Raw genomic sequence first — 25,334 nt, 5'->3', positions numbered from 1 at the left:
ATAGCCTTCCTCCCTTGAGGCTCCCAGCCCTTAGCAAAACAAATCTGGACTGTTAGTGAAAGGTAATTGTAGTTATCTTAGGGGTGAGATGGACTTCAGTCAACCTGCCCTGTCTGGGCTTATCAGTTTCAGCACCCTGGCAGTTGTTGGGTGAGAAATCAAAGTATAGCTTCAGTGGATGCTAATGTGTTCATGTGTAGATAGAACCACACAGGACCTTTAGGCCTTTACCTTATGTCATGGTAAAACTTCATTTACAAAGCATCAATTTAAATATCTACTAGTCTATCTAAGACCTTAATAGAATAAATATACTCAGGAAGGTAGTGCTCAATTCTAGGTTGAGAAACAACTTTGATCAAAAGAAAGAAATTAAAATAACTTGCAGGTTGGGAATGTAGTTTAGTATTAGTAGGGGGAATAATGATTACCTTGGGTTAATGTCAATATTTGCAAATAGAATTTAAACAATATGCATTTAAAGAGTAAATGTGGACTGGGGAGATGGCTCAGTGCTTAAGAGAATTTGATTCTCATCCAAAGAACTAAGTTCAGTTTCTAGCATCCATGCTGGGTAGCTCACAATTGCCTCTAACTCCAGCTCTGGGAGCTCTGACAGAGTCTTTTGGTCATCACAGACACACACATACACATTTACACACACAGAAAATAAAAATAGATCTTTGTTACATTGCCTCATATTATTTAATAGAGTTAAAACGTGTGTGTGGTAAAAATGTATGGTAATCCATATTTTAATTTGGATTTAATTAAATTAATTAATTTAATTAATAAATTAATTTTTAAATAAAAATTAAATTTTTAATTTAAAAATGTATGGTAATCCATTTTTCTTCATGCATATTTTTTGTTACCAGTATAGTATAAAACACATATAGTATTTTATGCATATATATCTTTACACATACATTGTAAAGATATATCATGTACATGTATGTGTTTGTATGTGTTATTCTATATTTTAAAAATAGTTTTCTTTCTGTTTATTTTTGTTACTTTTGAATTAAAACAAAATATATTTACTTAAAAAAAGTAAAATGAGAACCCTACCAGTATAATGTCAACCCAAAATGGATCAAAGACCCAAATATAAGAGCTATAACTATGCAGAGCTTACATAGAAGTGGGTCTTCATGATGTCAAATTCAATAATGGATTCAATAATTCAATATTCAATAATGGATTCAATAATTCAATAATGACACCATGAGTCATTAAAGAAATATAAATCAGGAGGACAGTAAGGTATCTACTCAGCGAGGCCTGGTGGTTTAATTCCATGCTGTTATCCTCAATATTGGGGGTGAAAATTAGGTAGTAGGGTCCAGAGTTCAAGAATAAATGCTTCATAGAAAATAGAGACAAACCCCCTTGTAATAATCAATGGGAGTCATTTGGAAATCGGGTGGGAAAATTCAGATGTTTCAGATATGGTTTAGAAAAATAGCCATTGTGATTATATGTAGCCATTGTGATTGTGTGCCTCAGAAAAGGTCACCCTCACTGCTAAACTTCACCCAATTCTGTAATGGCAAGACTTGTGCTCCCCTGCTTGTTGCCATGGAAACCCACCCCCTGATCAGACTTTCCCTTTAAAAATCCTGTTCACTCAAAGCTCATGGTCACACTTCTCTAATGCTGTGTCAGTGGGACTCGGGTCCTGAGTTTGATCACTCTTGGAATAAAGCTCTCTTGCTATTGCATCGCGTCTATTGCATCATCTCCTGGTGGTCTCTGAGGGTCCCATGAACCTGGCATTACAATATGAAATAGGCAAACCCATAGAATCAGAAAGCAAATGTTATTGGCAGGGACTAGAGATGGAAATGGTAGTGTCTGTTTAATGGATTTTAAAGAAGAAGAAGAAGAAAATATTTTGAAACTAGATAGATGTATTCATTGTCCAACAGTGAGATATATTAAATGCCATTGGAGTGTACATATAATTTGATGATATATAAATTTTATCACAGGTATAAAAAGATTTAAAAAATTATGTGTGTGGATTTTGCATGTTCATGTTCCCCATGCATGTCTGTTTCTGGAGGAGACCAGAGGAGGATCCCATGTACCTGGTGTTACAGATGGATGGTTGTGGACTGTCAAGCAAATGCTGGGAGTCAAATCTGGTCTTCTGGAAGAGAAACACAGTGCTCTCAACTGTGTAGTCATCTCTCCAGTCCCTTATCTCAAATTTCAAAAAAAAAAGGTAAAATTGGTGGGGGAAGGGACCCCACATGAATAATTTTTAAAAAAATCACACACAGTCATGTGGTGTCCCTCCCCTTCTGGTAGCTTCAGAGAACATGTGGGAGATTACAGGGGGCCAACTCTGACTTCATAACTCTGCTGTTAAGCCATGAAACAGGTTGTCTCTTGAGGAATTAAGATTACTCTTTACTGAAAAGGTAGAGGAAGAGCTTCTAGGGACATGACGGGGAAAATGTCTACAGGAAGTGTGGTGGGAGGTTTTGTTTGCTTTAATTATTTTGAAAACCAACCTACTCTTCATCACTTATGCTGACTCCCCCGGCCGACGAGGAACCATTTACAAAGGAGGTCCTGACTTAAAGGACCCCCTCAGTTTCAATTCTTCTATCATGGCCCGGCCCAAATGGGCCGCTCAGACCCCTGCTGAAAAAGTCTGCCCTGTCACTGGGAATATAGCTTAATGGTAGAAGGCTTTCCTAGCATGTATGAGACCATAAGTTCAATTACCAGCACGGAATCGGGAAGGGAAACGCTGGCCCATAAAAGCGAACTAGTCAATCAGAGCGTCTGAGCTCATGACTCTGAGTTCACAGCTCTAGTCACTAGCATTCTGCTAGTCATTGGCAGAGGGTGTATGTGTTGCACTGAGCACATTGGCATCTACTATATACAACATGTAAGGATCAAACCCCTCAGCTAATGATGTCCTCACAAAGATAGTTTCTAAACCACAGGTTCTGAAAACTTCAGTCTTAATTTGGGTACATATTCAACTACTAAAACTTCATGATCATTAAGAAGTGACAAAGTAAACTCATCCAAGTGTTGTGCCAGCCAAATCTGAAAACATCAATAGCGGATATTTTGACAACAGTGACTGTCTCTGACATGAACTGATTGGCCTGCTCTTTGATCACCTTCCCCTGAGGGGGGAGCAGCTTTACCAGTCCACAGAGGAAGACAATGCAGCCAGTCCTTATGAGACCTGATAGACTAGGATCAGAATGAAGGGGAGGAAAACCACCCCTATCAGTGGACTGGCGGAGGGATATGGGTGGAGATGGGGGAGGGTGGGTGGCATTTGGGAGGGGAAGAGGCAGGGAGCTATGGGGGGGGGATACAAAGTGAATAAATTGTAACTAATGGAAATTAAAAAAATAAAAATAAAGAAATAAAAAATAAACTCAATTGACTAGGATAATCTCTTGACTGGACAAAGAGCCCGATGGATTTATTCGATTGTGTTTTCACAGCAGAACAACTTGGAAGTTAACACCTGCTTCAGCTACCAGAGCCTTGAAACAAAAAAAGCAATGAAAGTCAGGTGGGCAGGGCCGGGGGGGAGGATACAGGGCCATTTCAGGAGGATCCCTGGGATGCCTTGATGCCCTGTCCCTAGGAGGAACCCAACTCTCTTGGGCACTCAGAGGAAAGCACAAGGTGAACGCCCCCAGCCCAGGAATCCCAGAAACCATAGGCGCTTCTGAAGATTGCACAAGTCTTTTCCTCCCCCCGCCAGCTCGGTGTCTTGTTTCTAAATTCCCCCTCTGCACAATATAAACAGGAAAAGTGCAGCAAAAAGCTTTGGAGGTGCAAATTCCAACCTTCCAGCAGAGGGCGGGAGAATCTCTGCTGTGCGACCAGTGGCAAGCAGGCAGCAGGGAAGTGCAAACTTTCCAGTGACCCCGCGACCCTCCATGCCCTTCTCCCCACACTGCAAAAGGGAGAGAGAAGGCGGAAGGAAAGACCCCTGATACAGGAAAATAAAGAATAGGGGAGGGGGGCATCGAGGCAGTGGCCGGGCATCTAAGAGCTCGGCCTTGGTGGTGAGAATGCGCCCAGCCGCCCACTGTCCAAGCCGAGGGTCCGAGAGGCCTCGGAGGAACCAGAAGGCTGAGCCCTCTCGGGTGGGGTGGGGGAGGGGCTGTCGCGAGGCTCGGCGCAGGCGCAGTGCGGGCCTCCATTGTCAACCGTGATGTAAGTGCCGTTGCTATAGCTACAGACGCTGAAGGGAAAACTCTGAGCTCCTCCCGGACCTGGTGGGCGGCGGCGGGAAGGGCAGCGACGGGAACCCTCTTCCAGGCACTCCGCTAGTGGACTACTTCATCGTGGTAGGCTGAGACCAGGAGAAGCCAGGTAAGGCTGTGGGGTGGGCACCACCTGGGCTCCGCCTCCCCTGGCTCTGCCTCCGCCTCCCTCCTCCGCTCTGCCTCCCCACGGGCTCCCCCTCGGCCTCTCCCCGCCCCCGGCTCCGCCTCCAGCCCTGCAGCCTTCCAGTAGGCTGGGCGGGGTGGGGCTTTGAGGCTGGGTGGCGGGGAGGCTAGAAGGTTGATTCCCACGGTGGAGGAACAGCGGGTCAGGTGTCGGAGCCTGGCTGGCTGTGGGCACGTGTGAGGGACCACCCGGCAGGCGGTCGCAGGGTTAAGCCTCAGCATTGCAGCCAGGGGCTGGCGGGCTAGGCGGGTCGGGAGTGCCTGCCCGTGTTCAGACAAGAGCTTCTGTGCTGGCTACTGGTACCCGGGACCGCCCCCTTTGGCCTCCAGTGATGGGAGGGCGGGAGCATATTGTGTGGAGTTCCTAGGGATACACTTTGCGCCCTGCATCCGGAGGAAGAGTGATTCAGGCCCAGGCCTCCTGGAAAGGAAGTACAGAGAGTCCAGTTCTGCCTCCTGCCTGCCCTGGGGCTCGTGGGGTGGGGGAGCTGGGACATTCGGGTCGAAAGAAAGCAGGGTACTTGGAAAGTCCACAGAATCCATGCACATTTCTAGGGACATTGTTTGAGGACCTATGTGCAGGCATTCCAGAATGAAGTGACTCTTCTTAAGTAAAGACAGCCACTGCAGGTGCTCTCTCTCTCTCACTTAGCTTTCACGTGATTTGATTGTTCTCTTTATTCCTCAGAGAATTCTTCATAAGGAACAGTTTGGCAGATACATTGCTGTTTATACTTTGATGGACTTGCACAACCAGGAGTATGAAGGGTTCATGCCGGCTTATTTTCCTATTTGTATTTCTTTGTGTTGCTATGTGTAGATAATCAGGATGTAATAACAAGGTTACTGTAGAGCTGGGAAAGCTCTTTTATTTCAGGTTTAATCCAGTTTTACACTTGCAAAGAATTTTAGCTACCAGCCCAGCATCCTCTTGTCTCAGGAGGTGCTTAGGTTGTTTTTGGATGATTGTTAGTCGTTGGTAGCACTAGTGTACTAATGTTCTACTCTTCTCTTTTTTCATTGTTTATTCATCCCTAAGAAATTGTTTAGGAGAAGGAACCCTTCACATTTTTTTTCTCATTATTACCTAATTGAGGTCATTTAAGAGAATCGCTTGCAGGTCGGTAGGATGGCTTAGCAGATAAAGGCTCTTGCTGGGCAAGCCTGGAGACCTGAGTTTGATCCCTGAATTCCTGAAAAGGTGGAAGGCACAGAGTTGTCATCTGACCTTCCCATGTGCTCACTAGTATTCATCCTTTACCTACATCATGAACACTCCTCCCACTCACACATACACAATAAAAAAATAAGACTGTGGGCTGTATTTAGAGAATCTTCTTGCTGCTCCAAAATGTCATGACATTTCATTTTTCAATCTCTTACATAGTCTTATCCAGACTGCCAGTGTGGAGAATCAGCTTTGTTTTTAATCTTGTTCAGTTTTCAGTTACATTGTTCTCCTTACAACAATTTTATTTAGTTTGTTTTTTTGAAACAAATTCTCTCTACAGAGACCTGGTTGTCCTGGGCTTCCCTATGTAGACCAGGCTGGTGTTGAACCTACAGAGATCTGCCTTCCTCTGCCTCCCAAGTGCTAGAGTTAAAGACCACGTGCAGCTTTCCCACAACAATTTTGAAACAATAACAAACTTGAAGATTGTTCCAACTATGTACAGTTAATTGCTCTTTCACTTTGGACATTTTGAGAGGAAGCAGCTGACCTTTTGCCCTGTCACTCAGAATGGTTTAGTGTTGATTTTATACAAACAAGAACTTTGTCTTACATAATGACAGTGCAGTTATCAAAATTGGTAATTCACACTGACACATTATTGCATTTAATTTGGGCTATGTTGACTATGTTATTACTCACATAATTGTCGAGGAAGTTGGTACATTTAAGTGTTGTATTGTTTCCTTATCTCTTTAATCTCTTTCAATATGGAATAGTTCCATCATCTTTTTCATGATCCTGTCACTTTTGATGACTGTGGGTCAATTGTATTTTGTTTTCATTAATTTATTTATTTGTTGATTTTACATCCCATTCACAACCTCATTCCCTCCTCTTCTCTGAGTCCCGCCCTCATCCCATTCACCCATTTTCCCCAAATAGCCACCAACCAACCCACCCTGTCACATCAAGTTACATCAGTATTAAGTGCCTCCTCTTTGACTGAGGCAAGACAAGGCAGTCCTGCTAGGAAAATAGGATCCAGAGGGAGGAACGGAGATAGGAGCCCAAGTCAGAGACAGCTCCTGATCTAGTTGTTAGGGGTCCCACTTGAGGACAAACAGCCCATAAATTTCATATGTGGAGGGGTCCTAGGACTAGTCCAGGCATGTTCTTTTATTGGTGGCTTAGTCTCTATGAGGCCCCATGGTCCCAGGTGAGCTGGCTATGTAAGTCTTGTGGTGTACTACCCCCTCCCAGCTCCCTAAATCTTTCCTCTAATTCTTCCACAAGACTCTCCAAATTCTGCCTAATATTTGTTTGGCTGTGGGTCTCTGCAACTGTTTCCATTATCTGTTGGATGAAGCCTCTCAGATGATAGTTATGCTAGAGTATTATTAATAGTGTCAGAAGTTGAGTCTTTTCTATGGGTTGGGTCTCAAGTTGTGTCAGTCATTGGTTGGCCATTTCCTCAATCTCTGTTCCATCTTTTATTCCTGCATATCTTGTAGGTGACAAATTTGGGTCGAGGGATTTGTGAGTTGATTGGGGTCCCCCTCCCTCCTCTGGCTACAGGATGTGTCTACTTCAGTTTCAATATCCCTGCTGCTAGGAGTCTCATCCAGGGTCAACCTCATATATTCCCAGGCACCTCCAAAATTCCAGGTCTTCATCTTGTCTCAGAGATGCCTCAACACCAATTTCCCTTCTCTCTTAGCCCTCTTACTCCCCCTTCTCCACTTTACCCATACATGATCCTCCCTCCTGCTCCTCTCTTCACCCCCCTCCTCTCTCCCTCCACTTCCCATGTCTGTCCCCTTCTTAGTGGGATTCAAGTATTCTCTCTTCTACTCTCCATGTTACTTAGTTTATTTAGGTCTGTGGGTTGTACTATGGTTATCCTGTACTATATGGCTAATATCCCAGGTTAGTTATATTGATAGACTCTCTCTAAGCTCTCTGTGTTCTCATGGATCAATACATAAACTGGGACAAGGGTATCACAAAAGTATAACACATTGTGTCCTATCAGGTGGGACATACTTTCACTTTGATAACTTGTAATCAGTGTTTTCCAGGCTTTTCTACTACACAGTTAACACCCTGCACCCCCATGAGTACCTTGACACTCTGTGTCTTGGTCCTCATCAGAATGTTAATGCATTTGCCATACACTTACATCAGTATGGATTCATGATTTATGTGCCTTCTGTAGTGGACTGGACTGTTACTGTTTGTTTTAGTCTGCTGGGTCTAAGTGACAAATGATTTATAAACAAACGTTTTACTTTTCACAGTCATGAACTCTGGAAAGTCTAAAGTTAAATTATAAGGTCTAGTTGGGGGCATGCTTCTCTATAGTCCTGCTTTCCCTTTAAACTCAGTGTTCTAAAGGGTCACATGATTTTATAGGATCTCTTCAATATGGTTATGAACCTATTTATAGGGGCTTCACCTCCCAGACCTGAGTACCTCCCAAAGATCTCATGCAGTTCTATTACTTTGGGTCTCAGGACTTCAACATAGGAATTTTGGGAGGACATAGATATGCAGATCATTTTGATGTTTAAATTGTTTTGTCATTTGACCAATGAGAGTTTATAAATCTGGTTTCTTTCCATTTTTAATCTTAATTTTTATTAATTAAACTTTATTCACTTTGAAGCTTCTGTGCCCCCTCCCTCCTCCTCTACCAATCCCATCCTCCCTCCCCCTTCTCCACTCATGTGCCTCCCCAAGTCCACTGATAGGGGAGGTCCTCCTCTTCCTCCCTATGATCATTGTCTATCAGGGCTCATCACGAATAGCTTCACTGTCTTCCTCTGTGGCCTTGTAATGTTGCTTCCCCTTCCAGGGGAGGTGATCAAAGAGCAGGCCAATCAGTTCATGTCAGAGACAGTCCCTATTCCCATTACAATGGAACCCACTTGGACACTGAACTGCCATGGGCAACATTTGTGCAGGGTTCTAGTTTATCTCCATCAATGGTCCTTGATTGGAGTTATCCATCTCAGAAAAGAACCCTGTGCCCAGATTTTTTTGGTTTTGTTGCTCTCCTTGTGGAGTACATATCCTCTCCAGGTTTTATTATTTCCTACTTCTTTCATGAAGTTCTTTGCACTCTGCCCAAAATTTGGCTACAAGTCGCAGCATCTTCTCTGATATCCTGCAGGGTAGAGCCTTTCAGATTCCCTCTGTGGTAGGCTCCTGTCCTGTTCCCTGTTTCTTCCTCTTCTGATGTCTGTCCTCTTTGCCTTTATGAATGAGGATTCAGCATCTTACCCAGAGTTCTCCTCGTTCATAAATTAGTATGTTTATCCTATATTATATGTCTAATAATCACTTGTGAGTAGTATATACCCTATGTGTATTTCTGCATCTGGGCTACCTCACTCAGGATGATCTTTCCCAGTTTCCACCATTTGCCAGCAAATTTTCATAATTTCCTTTTTTTTTATTGCTGAGTAATATTCCATTAAGTAGATGTACCACATTTTCTGTGCCCATTCCTCAGTTGAGGGGCATCTGGGTTGTTTCCAAATTCTATTACAAATAAAGCTGCTACAAACATGGTTGAGCAAATGACCTTGTTGTATACCTCAGCATCTTTTGGATATATGCTTAGGAGTGGTATAGCTGAATCTTGAGGAAGCACTATTCCTAATTGTCTGAGAAAGTGCCAGATTGATTTCCAACGTGATGTACAAGTTTACATTCCCACCAGGAGTGGAGGAGGGTTCCTCTTTCTCGATATCCTCTTCATCATGTATTGTTACTTGAGCTTTAGATCTTAGCTCTTCTGATGGGTGTAAGGTGAAATCTCAGGGTTGTTTTGGTTTGCATTTCCCTGATGACTAAGGGCATTGAGCATTTAATTGTTTCTCTGCCATTCCTATATTGAGAATTCTGTTTAGCTCTGTACCCCATTTTTTTTAAAAAAAATTGGATTACTTGATTTATTGCTGTTTAACTTCTTGAGTTCTCTATATATTCTGGATATTAGCCCTCTGTCACATATAGGGTTCGTGAACATCCTTTCTCAATATGTAGACAGTATCCTTTGCTCTACAGAAGCTTTTCAGTTTCATGAAGTCCCTTTTATTGATTGTAGCACTTAGAGCCTGTGATTTTGGTGTTTTGTTACACTAGCAAAGACACAAGACCTGAGAAAGAGATTTTCCTGGCACAGGCAAGAAGAGCATAAGAGTCCTTACCAAAGCAATGGTTTTCTTCAACAAAGCAAGGACCGGAATTTAACTAATTTAACTTATGGCATATGGATAAGTTCAAATGTGTGTTTGTCTACTCAGAGACATTCTGAATTAAGTCTTATTCTGAATGTGATAATAATGTAAAAATAAGAGATAAAAAGGCACTCTTGGCTCAAAGTCATAGAGAAATAGATGTAAAAATTTTAAAATTATGGACAGAAATGCCTCTGGAATGTTTACTTTTGACCACAGTTATTAGCTGCAAATGAAGTAAATGAGACAATGAAAGTAGATTGCTCAGGGAGCAATGCCATCTGGTAATAATGTCTGATCTATGAGAGGGATATTACAATGCTACAGTTCTCACTTACAGAAAGGACAGAGAGCCCAATTTCAGAAAACTTCTAACATCCCTGTGTACACTATCCCTCAGGAAAAAAAATCTATAACTTGAAAGATAGTTTGCATTTTGAAATCATTTTGATACATGATATTCCTACATAGCCATGCCTGTTTTAGAATTGTCTGTGGAGCTGGGCATGGTGGTACACACCTGTAATCCCAGCACTCAAGGAGGAAGAGACAGACAGATTTATGTGATTTTAAGGACATCTGGGTCTACAAAGTGAGTCCAGAACAGCCAAAGCTACACAAGAACATTGTGTCTCAAAAACAAACAATCAGAGAACACACTCTGTGGAATAATATGGCTTCAGCCTCAGAGAGATCAACCTGCCACTGAATCCTAGGTTTAGGATGACAGGGATGCACTTATGAGCCGAGCTATGATTTTTAAGTGGTCTATTCTTGAATCAATGAATTGAAGGATAAAATAAGATGTACAAAGGAACCATTTTCCTTTTGATGAACAGCAGTAAGTCTTCAAATTCTACAAATAATTTCTGTCATCTATAAGTGGCTGCATTGCTTTGTTAATTTCATCATTTATAACTGGATATTAGACATATGATATAGGATAATCAAACTAAAATCTGTACAGCTAAAGAGGCTAATCAAGAAGGAGGACCCTGGGTAAGATGCTCACTCTTCATTCAGAAAGGCAAACAGGATGGACATCAGAAGAGGGAGAAAACAGGGAACTGGACAGGAAACTACCACAGAGGGCCTCTTAAAGACTCTATCCAGCAGGGTATCAAAACATACGCTGAGACTCACAACCAACCTTTGGGCAGAGTACAGGTAATCTAATGAAAGAATGGGGAGATAGAATGACCTGGAGGGGACAGGAGCTCCACCAGGAGAGAAATAGAATGAAAAAATCTGGGCACAGGGATTTTTGGAGACTCATAATCCAAACAAGAACCACAAATGGAGATAATGTAGTACCCGACAGATTTAGCCCATTGCAGCTTAGTGTCCAAGAGGGTACCCTAGTAATGGGGACAAGGACTGTCTCTGACATGAACTCAGGGCTTGGCTCTTTGATCACCTCTGCCTGCAGGGGGAACAGCCTTACCAGTCCACAGAGGAAGACAATGAAGACAGTCCCCATGAAACCTGATATACTAGGTTCAGATGGAAGGAGAGAAGTACCTCCCCTATCCAGTGGACTGGAGGAGGGGCATAGGAGAAGAAGAGCGAGAGAGGGTAAGATTGGGAGGGGATGAGGAGGGGTCTATAGCAGGGATACAAAGTGAATAAACTGTAATCAATAAAAAATAAATTAAAAAATGCTGGAGTGTTTGTGTATACATATATGTTATTGTGTATATGTGCTAGTGAGAGTACAACTTATTTCTGTTTATTATCTACATCCCATATATAAGTTCTTGACATGGAACACAAAGAGTCTTTTGGCCCGTGACTACACTGGCACTTATTTAGCGTGAAAATATATTTGCGTATCTGCTAGTGTGTGAATTTGCATACACAGCTATAGAAACATTAGAAAAATCTCTAGCAGTGATATGGACTACTCAGGGATTGAGCACAAATCATCAGGCTTAGCAATAACTAAATTTACCCACTGGGACAATTCTTTGACCTTCACTTGCAGTTTTGAGAAATTCTTAAGAATAAGTCTTTACTCCTAAGAAAGAACTAACACATTCCAAAACAAGACAGGAGTGTATAATTTTCATTTGCAAGTAGCATTTATTATTCGAATAATTTCATTTTTTCCCATCCTCAGATGACAATATATTCATAATCAGAATAGAAGACAATATTGTACTGATGAAATTTTTCAAGTAAGGTTTATGAGTCTCAATGAGCTTAGTGGGGAGTGTTTGTGGTATGCAAGAGAGACAACATACCTTGAAGATCATAGAACCATGACGAATATAGACCCCACACTCTTCATATATCTGTCATAGCCTAAGAATGAATAGTCCATCACACACATAACATGTCTTTTTGAAATAAATCTTGTTGCTGTTACATTAACTATCACTTCTAGATAAATCTCTAAGAAGGCAATACTTCAAGATGATGTGCCATATAGTAAATATGGGAACATGTAGAAGCATGAAACTTCAAACAATATATACATACATACGTACACATACTATTAAGCATCAATTAATTATTTATATCCAAGAAAGGCTTAAAAACAAACATCTTAAATGAATTTGTGAAAACATAAAAAAAGTACAAGTTCTCATAGACCCTTCCTTGAAAACTATGATTTCACACTGTCTGATATAAATAAGCAACGGGCCACATAGAGGATGTGGATTCCATTCTATGCATTGCAGCAGAAAAATACCTATAACCAAGTGGAAATGCATTAGAACATGAACAGCCACCAAAGAAGGAATATCAGAACAACATAATAAACTTCTGTGAATGGATTTGCTACACACACAGCCAATTCAATACCTACTCTAATGTTTCAAAATTCAGACCACAACCACAATTGGGGATCTCCTCCATTATAATGAAGTGAACATGATAAATAATTACTTCCTCTGTGGCTCTGATAAAAACAGATTCAAAATATTTTCTTTTCTTGGAAATGAATACATTTATTATGTCCAAAGTAATAAACACTTTTGCATAAATAACATTTCTCTCTTCTATGAATATTTTTCTACTTCCTGACATCAAGATGATATATTAAGATTTAAAATATTTACAGTACTAGATACATGGATTTGCAGTTAAGACAAGTTCATTCCCAGGACCTAGTTCAGGATTTGGACAACTTTCTATAATTCTTGGTATGAGAAAATCAGTGGGTCTAGTCTACTTGGAAACTAGAATGGATAGGCACATAAACACACAAAGAAAAACTGTTATCACGTAAGGGAAATTAAAACAAATTCTTAAATATATGTTTACTCATGAATGTTTACTTGTATAAGCATTCACTACTGAATTCAGGTGTTGAGATATCTACAGGCTTATCTACAAATGTCTTCATCATGAATTCCTTCATGTAAAAGAAATCAAACATGTAGGTTTGAAATCAGAGAAATGAATCCTTTTCAGTTGGTGGTATCATTTGGGAATGTTTAAAAAATGTATCCCTGCTGGAGAAAGTATGTTACTTGGGGTGGGCTCGATAGTTTTCAGTTGCATACCATCTGTAGTCCCCATTCTCTGCTTCATGCTGCAGGTGGTGTTTGTAAGCTCCAAGCTTCCTACTTTAGCTGCCACTATGACACTTGTCTTACCCGATTTATAGTGATCCCATAACCTCTCAGGTCATAAGGCAAAGTAAAAACATTTGCAAGTTGACTTGGATATTGTGTATGGTCACAGAAAATGCAATAATATGCACACATAAATTTTACAACTGGATAATTTATTTCATGTAATTGAAGTGAACTGTGAAATAAAAAAGGATTATCTTATTGTTTACATTCATCTTTGGTCCTTATGAGATTTCAATTGGAAACAAAATAAGGATGGATGTCATAAATGCATGCATACACTGTTGACACTTGTTAGAATTTTACTCCAAAATAATCTAGTGTAATTGAATGCAACTGGTGGGTCAAAGAACTTAACAAATCTTTTATTCTAATAGATGTTCTACAGAATGAGTTCTTTTAGGTTCTCAAAGACTACCCTGATATGCAAAGGCTTTAAGATGTAGCCCACACAGTAAGGCTTTTACTCTTATATAATGGTAGCATGAAGCAGAAAACCTTACCATACTGACTACATTCATGGGGTTTCTCTGCAGCATGTCTTTTTCTAATGATTTCAAAGAAAACCCTATGAAAAGGATTTACCACATTGCTTATTCAGAGGGTTTCACTGCAGTGTGTGTTCTTTTATGTATTTGGGGATAACTGTATTAAGAAAAGGCTTTATCACATTGGAGACATGTGTAAGGTTTCTCTCTACTATCTATTCATTTGTATAATTGAAGATGACTTTGATATGCAAAACATGTAAAAACAAATTGTATGTGGGAACATACAAAACCAATTTGTCCTAAGTATTTCCTTTTAGTTACCAGCCTTCATTGATTTATGAGGTGAACATAAATTTAAGTTCATAGTCCCTAGGAAAGCTCTAGACTTCCCAATAGCTGACCGACTTTAATTACTAAACTTTTGTTGCCCAAAACATGACTGTTCCATACCATGATTTTTGGTCCCCTAACAAAAATGACTGACCCAAACCACAGATTCTCTATCCTAAAACATAATACCTTTTCCTAACCACAAACGAACAAATGGATATGATTGTTTTGACCGTAAAACCTACATTTTGCATCAGGTGACTTCCTCAATGATATAAACAAATCCCATATCCCTAAACCATGACTGATGGAAATAATTCAGTTGTAAAACGCTAAAGATGTTTATGATTTTCAAGCTCAGAACCTCTGTAACTTTCTGGCTCATTGGATGGGTAGGCATCACAGTTCAACATTATGTGTCCCTAATCAAACTGGATGAAAATGATTTTTTTTTCATCTGTATTGACCTGTTTGAGTTGTATTGGAATCGGGGAACAGAACAAAAAGCCTTACCATATTGATTGTATTCTCATATTTTCTTTCCATTTTGAAACTTTTATGATGATGTAGAATATAGATATGTGCAAAGGTCTCCCATTTTAACACATAAGTTTTCTCTCTGTATGAATATTATACAAATGTGGAATAGCTTCACCATGTAAATACACTCATAGTCTTTCAGTCCAGTATAAATTCTTTCATGACGTTGAAGATGATTGTGAAGAGCAAATTTCTATTAGGAGATGACTGTTATATGAAAAGGCTTTACCACATAGTAACATTAATAAAGTTTCTCTCAAGTGTGAGCTCTTTTATGTATTAAGAGATGACTGTTACATACAAAGGCTTTAACACATTGATTACATCCATAAGAGTTCTCTCCAGTGTGAGTTCTTTTTTTGTATTAGGAGACTACTGTTACATGCAATGACTTACCTTTGTTACATTCATATTTCTCTCTAGTATGTATTCTTTATATCATAGGAGATTAATATTATGTCAAAATGCTTTATCACAGTTGTTATATTCATAAAGTTTATATCCACTGTGCTTCTTCTATGTACATAGAGATTATTATGACATGCAAAGTTTTTGATACATTGATTATATTCATAGTGTTTCACTCAATAAATGTTCTTGTTCAAGATAAGTGTTACATGAAAAGACTTCATGACATTAGTTATATTCATAAATTTTTTTTCAACAAAGATTTTTACGTCTTAGGAGAACACTGGTATCTGCAAAGGCTTTACCGCATTGGTAACATTCATAAGGTTTCTCTCCAGTGTGAGATTTTTATGTCTTAGGAGATCACTCTTAGATGCAAAGGCTTTACCACATTGATTAATTTCATATGGTTTCTCTCCAGTGTTAGTTCGTTTATGTATTACAAGATTACGGTTTCATGCAAAGCCTTTAGCACATTGGTTACATTCATAAGGTTTTTCTCATTTGTGAGTTCTTTTATGTCTTAGGAGACTACTGTTCTGTGTAAAGGCTTTACCACATTGGTTACATTCATAAGGTTTTTCTCCAGTGTGAGTTCTTTTATGTAAAAGGAGATTACTGTTCCGTGCAAAGGCTTTACCACATTGGTTACATTCATAAGGTTTCTCTCCAGTGAGAGTTCTTTTATGTACTAGGAGATTACTGTTCGATGCAAAGGCTTTACCACATTGGTTACATTCATAAGGTTTCTCTCCAGTGTGAGTTCTTTTATGTAAAAGGAGATTACTGTTCTGTGCAAAGGCTTTTCCACATCGGTTACATTCATAAGGTTTCTCTCCAGTGTGAGTTCGTTTATGTTTTTGGAGACTACTGTTCTGTGCAAAGGCTTTATCACATTGGTTACACTCATAAGGTTTCTCTCCGGTGTGAGTTCTTTTATGTCTTAGAAGATCACTATTAGATGCATAGGTTTTACCACATTGGTTACATTCATGAGGTTTCTCTCCCATATGTATCCTATTATGTCTTAAGATATGATTGTTGTGTGCTAATGCATTACTATATTGGTTACATTCATAGTGATCCTCAACAGTATTCATACTTTTACATGTGTGGGGACTTCTGTGATGTGCAAAGACTTCATATTGACTATCTTCAGTGAGTTTGTCTTCACTATGACTGTTTTCATACCTGCAAAGATAATTGGCACATATGACAGCTTTACCACATTCATTACACTAATGGATTTTTTTTGTCCATATGACATAATTTTACAGTTTGAAATAAAGGTAAAGAAGAATAACATCTTGAGCTTGCATCATTATTTTATATTCACAGTGTTCTACCTACGGGTTGTGTTCCGTATTTGAAAATACCTGTGATCGTAAAAATATTTGTTACCTGGTTACCTGGCTCACATTTATCATATACTTTCTACTATAAGATGTTTTACCACATGTTTGTCAAAAACTGCAATACCTATGAGCTTTAACACACTGACTGGATTAATAACTTTCCCCACACTGTGAACCTTACTAAATATGTAAAGATAACTGTGAGTAAAAGAATAATTGTATATTCCTAAAACTTATTTTTGCAGTGTGATTTTGTGAGAATTCCTAATGAAGACAAATAGCCAGTTAATTGATGTTAGTGCATATTGTGTGAAAGTGTGTCAGTATATGGGAATGCTGATTGCTGAGCCAGCAATCACAGCTAAGTACTGACAAAAACATAGTATTGTTAGTTCAATGTCCAATCACCTGTCCTATATTTTGTAAACATTTGTCCTTCCTTCCTTATCTATTGGAAATAAGAAAGAGCTAATAAGTGATAGCAGGGCACAAAATGGAGGACAGAACTTCTGAGTGAGAGAAGGTTGCTGGGAAGAAGAAAGAAAATGACAGGCCACTCACCAGCATGACAGTGAGGTTAACAGATAGACATGAACATGAACAAAGAGGTAGAAGTTAACATGCATTGGGACACTGTGCTAGGTTTGTGTTACGGAAAAAAGGTGTTCAGAATCTGCCCAGTTAAATTGCCTAAGCTTTAAAATATTAAAATGCCTCTGTGTCATTATTTGTACTGCTGGCAGCTCTAAACAGCCCATATAAAGCACAATTGGTATCAATTTTTAAACATCTACGCAAAATGGGGAGTACTATATCTTTTAATTGTTCTGGGTGGTACATTGTTTCTTTCAATATACATATATTAAAATGACTTGAACTCATTTTAATACATGATGATATAACTAAGTATTAAAAGAATAATAAGAAATAACATGATTTCATGATGCATTCACACATTTGATTTTTGTTCATCACAGTCATGTGCTATAGGGATTATGCTTTTTGCACAACAACATTCTTGACTCTAAAAAACTACCCTTCTCAAAAAACCTAGGCAAATTACTACAAGCATATAACCCCATTTTATTATGGATGAGTTGATTAGTATAATGTTTTGAATATACTTTCATAACCTATTTACTGTGAATACATTTGGCAATATCTGAGTTGTAGGAGACTAAACAAATTGCAGTTTTACCTCATTGTGCTAATGAGTAAACAATTTAAATATTGATCTTGCGTAAGTATGATTTCCTTGCATTCTTTCTTAGATGAGTGCCTTGCAAACAAACATCAAATACCTAACATGGAGGGACATGGTCTAGTAACAAGTTAGTCATCATCAATAAATACACTTAAAACAGTTCATTTACACTGTCCCTTCTTTTTCAAACTTCCAGAACATATTAAAAATTTCTCAGAACAATATTCATATCAGCTTACAATGAAAATTACCTTGCATGTCTTCTAGAACTTTGAAAATGCTCTTCTACATTATGACTTTCCCAATTGTAGCCTAAAATACAGTAATAGAAAATGTATGATTTATTATTGGAAATAAGACAAAATTTAAGTTGTGATCTGTGGTCAATCAAAGAACCATTCACCTCATTCTTCCTCTTCTTCAAGAGAAATTACAGAAGCACTTCAATAATGAATAAAGAGTTTTCCCCATATTTTAAAAAGTAAAGAAAATTCACTGACCTACCTATAGCAGTGAGGTTCCTGTAGGTCTCCAGCATTACATCTTTGTAGAGATTCCTCTGGGAAGGATCCAGCAAAGCCCACTCTTTTCGAGTGAAATTCACATGCACATCATTGTAGGTCAATGCTGTCTAAAATAACCACACACATGTACAACAGAAAGCATGATACTTAGAATACTGGAAATGTATCCTTCATTTACAATATTTTCAATGTATTCGGGTTGTTCTACGTATTTTCTGACACACAAGTTGTAATGTAATCACCAACTCTTTTTAGGAGTAAACTCAAAGAAATTAGAGGTGCATCCTTTTAGTAGGATATAGCCTTGCAAGAGAAAAGTCAATTAACAGAGAGAGAGAGAGAGAGAGAGAGAGAGAGAGAGAGAGTAAACAGATCAACAGTACTGAGCCCACATGAGAGAAATAGAATAAACGATTCATGAATATTATAAGAATGGGCAGGCTGGGTGTATTTTCTGATGACTTTAATTCCAAAATCACTCAGGAAACAGAGGCTGGTGTATTCCACAGAGCTGAATGGTAGACTGCTCTTTGCAATAAGTTCCAGGACACTCAGGGGTACATAATAAAATCCTGAATAATATGCAAAAATTAATCAAAAAAAAAAAACAAGACAAAAAACCATAAAGATCTTTCTCAAGTTTCTACAAAGAGTTAGGCATTCACTCCAGTTTTGCATACATGTTTAGAAACCTGAAGTGGCTCATTTTAAACTGTAATATTAATGTGATCTTTTTAAAATGAAATGTATGTTTGAACAATTACAAAAGGAGAGATGAAAATATTAGCAATTTAAATGTTAATCATAAATAAGCAACATGGGGGATGGAGGTATTTTTCAGTGGTTAAGAACACTGTCTGTTCTTCCAGCTAAATTCCCAGCACCCACGTGACAGCTATTAGCTGTTTGAAACACAAATATATTCAATAAAATACTAGCAAAACAAATCCAAGAACACATCAAAGATATAAACGATGAAAAAAAATGGCTTCATCTCAGGGATACAGGGATGGTTCAACATATGAAAATACATCAATGTAATCCATCATATAAACAAACTGAAAGATCAAGATCACATGATCATCTCATTAGATGAGAAAAAGCCTTTGACAAAATCTAACACCCCTTCATGTTAAAAAATTTGGAGAAATCAGGCATATAAGGAATCAGGCACATACTTAACATAATAAAGGCAGGAAAAAGCAAGGTGAGGGCTGACATCATATTATTTGGAGAGAAACTTAAAGAAATTCCACTCATATGAGGTACAGGACAAGGATGCCTCCCCTCTCCATATCTCTTCAATATACTCCTTAAGTCCTAGCCAAAACAATAAGACAACTGAAGGTTATCAAGGAGATACAAATTGGAAAGGAAGAATTCAAAGTATCACTATTCTCAGATGATTTCCTAGTATACATAGGTGACCCAAGAAATCCTACCAGAGAATTCCTACAGTTGAAATACACTTTCCACAAAGTGGCTGGGAGCACAACTAAAATTTTCATTATTCCTTCTGTATACAAATAAAAAATGGGCTGAGAATAAAATTTGGGAAACAACACCCTGAACAGTAGCCACAAACAACATGAAGTGAAAGACCTCTATGACTAGAATTTGAAGTCTTTAAAGAAAGAAACTGAAGAAAATATCAAAAGATGGAAAGATCTACCAAACTCATGGATATATAGGATTAACATAGAAAAACAGCATTCTTTTTTAAATATTTTATTAATTACAGTTTGTTCACTTTGCATCCCTTCTCCTCCTCCCCTCCCAAATGCTCCCTTTATCCCCTTTCTCTAAAACAGCATTCTTAAAAATGGAGTCTACAGGTTCAATCCATTTCCTAACAACATTCCAACACAATTCTTTACAGACCTTGAAAGAGCAAACATTAAATTCAGTGGAAAAATGAAATACCCTTGATAACAGTACAATCCTATAAAATTGGAAAAATGACACAGAAATAAAACCACACTCCTATTGGAACTTTACTTTCAACAAAGAAGCCAAAAATATACAATGGAAAAAAGACAGCATCTTAAACAAATTGTGGTAGATGTCTGCACATAGAAAAATGAAAATAGACCCTTTGTATCACCCTGCAGAAACTCAAGTCCAAGGGAATCAAAGACCGTCACATAAACCCAGAGACTCTAAATCATATAGAAGACAAGGTGGAGAAAATTCTGGAACTAATTAACACAGGAGAACAACATCAGCACAGGCTCTGAGATCAACAATAAATGGCATCTCAAGAAACTGAAAAGCTTCTATAAGTCAAAGGACACTATCAATAGAACAAAACAGCAGTCAACAGATTGGGAAAATATCTACACCAACCCTACATCAGACAGAAAGCTAATATCCAAAATATACAAAGAACTTAAGAAATTAAACAACAAATCAAATAAACCAATTTAAAACTGGGTTTCAGAGCTAAACTGAGAAGTCATAACAGAGGAATCTCAAATGGCTGAGAAACGCTTAAAGAAATGATCAAAGTCCTTAGCCATCAGACAAATGGAAATCAAAATGACTCTAAGATTCCATCTTACACCATTCAAATTGTTAAGATAAAAAACTCAAGTGACAACACATTCTGGTGAGGATGTGGAGAAAAGGGAACTTTCCTCCAGGGCTGATGGGAGTGCAAACTTGTACAAATTCTCTGGTAATCAAACTGGTGTATTCTCAGAAAATTGGGCATAGCTCTACCTCAATACCCATCTATATCACTCCAGAGAATACATCCAAAAGATGTGGCATTATAGAACAAGGACATTTGTTCTACTATGTTCATAGTTGTTTTATTCATAATAGCCAGAAAGTGAAGAATGGATAAAGAACTACTAATACATATATACAATGGAATACTCCTCAGTTATTAAAAATAAGAAATCATGGAAATTGCAGGCAAATGGATCGAACTAGAAAAGATCATCCAGAGAGAGGGAATCCAGACACAGAGAGAAACACATTGTTTATAAGCAGATAGTAGACCTATAGTACAAGATAAGCATACTACAATCCACACACCCAAAGAAGCTAAGTAAGAAGGGTCCATGGGAGGTTGGCAGAATGTCACTCAGAATAAAAAACAGAACAGCAGAAGTAGATGAAGAGAGGGAACTGGGCCGAAGTTGGAATGGGGAGGGAAACAAATGTGGGTGTCAGATGTGGGGAGAATTTTAGTAGGAGGTGAGAGAACTGAGAACATGAAAGGAGACTGAGGAGGTTTCTCCTTGGAGTCATTTGACAGGGAAGGTTCCTGAGAGGCCCTGGATGTGACTGGGTTTGACTCTAGCTGAGACTTCTATCATAGAGGCAGGGGAAAAGAGACATGGAAAACAAAGTGACCACCTCCTAGTCAGACAGGACTAGTGGAGAGATAGAACACCAACTGAACCACAAAACCCATGATCCAAAAATTACCCTGCCTACAAAAAGTTTAGGGATAATAAGGAAACAAAGATTGAGGGAAAGTCCAACCAATAATTGGGCCAACCTGAGACCCATCTTACACTAGAGAGCCAGCCAATGAAACTATAAATGTTACTTTGTTGTACTTGTAGAAAAGCCCCTACACATGCCTGTTATCTCAGAGGCTCCACCCAGCAGTCAATGGAGACAAATGCTGGAACTTGCAACTAAGCATAGGGTACATCTCTGGGAGTCTTATGGAAATACTGGGGGAAAGATCGAAGAACCTGAAGGAGATAGGAAGCCACAAGAGGACCAACAGAGACAAGTAACCTAGACCCAGAGGGGCTTACAAAAAATGAGACATTAACTAAGGAGCATGCATATTCTGGACATAGACCTCATAAACTTATTTATATTTTGGGCACCTTGGTCCATGTGGGCTGAGTGGTAAGTGGAGGGGACTGTTTCTAATATGAACTCTACTGCCTACATTTAGATCCTCTCCCCCTGTCAGGGGTGCCTTGCCTGGCCTTAGCGAATGAGGATATGTTCAGTCCTGATGTGACTTGACATGCTGCAATGGGGTGATACAAGGAATGTGGGGCTCCCTTTTTCTGGGAGGGGAGAAAAAAGGGTGAGGGTGGGCTGAGAGCAGAGGAAGGAGGGATTACCCTTTGGATGTAAAGTCAATAAAAGAAACTAATTTCTTTAAAAAATTTAATGCACTCGGAGGGACAGTGGGCTTGAGAGTAGATAAGGGAGGGGGCTGTAGCTGGAATACAACATGAATGTAATAAATAAATGAGAAAAAATATTTATACATTCTTTGAAAAATCCAGAGTGAAAACTAGCAGCATGACCTTGATCATCAAATTATAATGTTCAAAATGAACCCCCAAAAGTGTCATCAAGTCTGCATATATCTGTCATGGCATAAGAACACATAGTCATATTACGCACATACAACATGTTTTTTTTGAAATAAATCTCATTGTTGTGGCATTATCTAGAACCTCTAGAAAATTCTCTGACAAGGCAGAATTTCAGCATGATGTGCCATATAGTAACAAATGAGAACATAAAGAAGTTGTAACTTCTAATAATACATACATACATACATACATTCTATTAAGCATTTTAATATTAACATTGGTAAAATATGTTGACAGAACATAACACATTGGGGGTACATCTTCCATTGTTGCACTTGTACTTAGAAAGCTGACGCTTAAGAATCAAGAATTCAAATGTAGCCTTGACTAATCATTAACATCCAAGCCAGGTTTGAAAACAAACATCACCATCTAAGAAATCAGTCCCCAAGTTTTAATTCTACTTTACTTATTTTTTAGATCATGAGCAGAATAAGAAATATCTGAGGTCAAATTGCCACGCAAATGACCTCTAGCTTAATTTTTCATGGAGCCTATTTTTCAGTGAAATCCTATGTCCTCCACTTCCTCTGTATGCCCTACACTCAACATTCTGAACTTCCATGTACTCCAGGAAAAGCCAATTAGGGTCTGGACTTTTGCCATCTCAAGTCCTGATATTTTCCACATTCCTCTAAAAAGAACATCCTCAGGTCTTTCCAGGAGGAAAGTCACTTTTGGCATAACTTTTTTTTTCCTAACCTGCTACTGTGCTGCTGTGATTGAATCCCCTAATCACAAACATCTCAGGTCATAAATGTGTTTACTTGTTTGGTCCTCTCAGACTACAGGCCATCATTTTGGAAGCTTAGGATAGAAACTAAAGTTTCAAGAAAATTTAGGCAAAAATCATGGCAAATATCATTTCTCTACCTTGCTGTCTCGTTTCCTCATCGTCTCATGCTCATCTAGCTTTTTTATCCAGGCCAGGACCACTTACTTAAGGATGCTGCCACCCTCAATTAAAGAGCCTTCTATAGAAATCATCAGTCAACACAATCTCTCATTTACATAGAAATCAGCCATTTTCTCATTAGTTTATTTACTTTTTCACATTATATCATGCTCAAAGCTCTGTACCTCCTCTCCTGCTGGTATCATCCCCCACCATCTTCTCTCACTCCTCCTCTCCTTCTCAGGAAAAAGGAGGCTCCCCATAACAAATCTCAGCACATCAAGTTGCATACAAACTATGTGATTCTTCCTCTGAGGCCAGAGAAGGCTTCCCAGCTAGGGCAAAATAATTCATACACAGGCAACTGTGTCCATGTCACAGACAGCCCCCATTTCAGATGCTAAGTGACCAACATGAAGAAAAAGCTTCCTATCAGCTAGATATGTGTTAGTGCTTAGGTCCAGTCTGTGCATGCTCTTTAAATGGTGGCAACCAGAAATTTTATGCTGGCATGCTGCCAACTGAATTTACCACTTAAACAGAAAAAAAACAAAACTAAGAATTATGAAACAGAATTATGAAGACATATTACACAAAGAGACAAAATATGACTTCTGTACTTACTGTTCAGCAAAAGTAATGAAGATTGTACACAATATTTGTGAAAGAATATGAGAAAAATTCTAAAACATAAGCCAAATAATATGGTCAAGTTTTAATCGAGATGCCTGAGGAAACCCAACCAAGAAAAAATGTGAGGTAGACCAATGTTACCTATGATTATATACAGATAGAAATTAGATAAATACAAACAGCACAACTCCCACAAAAACAACTCAAAGTAACCCCTACACTGTTAAAATTATGCTCTAGGTACTACTGATCTTATTTTCGAACAGAGTCCCCATGCTCTAGACCTCTCTCTCTAAATGAAGGTTACCAGAATGACAGACTATGGCATTTTAGCCCCACATGTCCCCCTAGTGATTACAGGCAAATCCAGTCCCATTGATACCCATAAAGAAAACAATGTTAAATAATAATTTTATGTCTGTTTCCAGGCACATCTATTATGGCACAAGCTGTGAAATCTGCCCTATTTAACTATACAACACCATGTACATCTGTGACACCTCTGCAGCTCAGAAACTTCTTTTAACCCTGGAATTGAGTTCCTTACGTCATATCATTGTGGCTGCTGTTAGTGGAAAGATTGAAGGATGCTACTCAGATATTGGTGAATGTTGTTTCACATTTTTTTTCCTTGACACTACTTCATAACATCTTTGTAAAATTTATCACAAAAAATGAATTTATAAAAAAATGTTAAAATTTTCGAGAAATTTGACCTTCATTTTTTCAAGGTGCTTTCCCACTTTGCACACATAAATAGACAGCTCATTACATGACTCAAATGAGTAATTTTTAGAACTCAGCTGTGGTACAGGCTTTACCTTAAAATTTTGGAAATTTTAACCAAGAGGAAAGCAAAGTCATGCTGCTGGGAAGCAATAGACTGGGATCTATGAGACCTGTACCAATAAAGCTTGCCTTAGAAATATTTTTTCCAAAAGGCTGAAGATGCAGCTGTTCTAGAATTAATATCCACCCCCACAGTGAAAGTACGCCATACATAATTAAATGGTTAACTAAAAAAAAATCTCTTTAATAGTAGCATGTATCTAGCTCTACTTAATGCTATAAGTGAAGACAGCCTAAAACTGATTTTGTATTCCATACACGCAGTCTTTCTTAAGTCTCTTAAGTTTAGGCTTCAGT

Source organism: Meriones unguiculatus (assembly GCF_030254825.1).
Source record: "Meriones unguiculatus strain TT.TT164.6M chromosome 13 unlocalized genomic scaffold, Bangor_MerUng_6.1 Chr13_unordered_Scaffold_44, whole genome shotgun sequence".
Taxonomy (NCBI): domain Eukaryota; kingdom Metazoa; phylum Chordata; class Mammalia; order Rodentia; family Muridae; genus Meriones; species Meriones unguiculatus.
The sequence above is the reverse complement of the archived record's forward strand: the minus strand, read 5'-3'. Positions refer to the sequence as shown.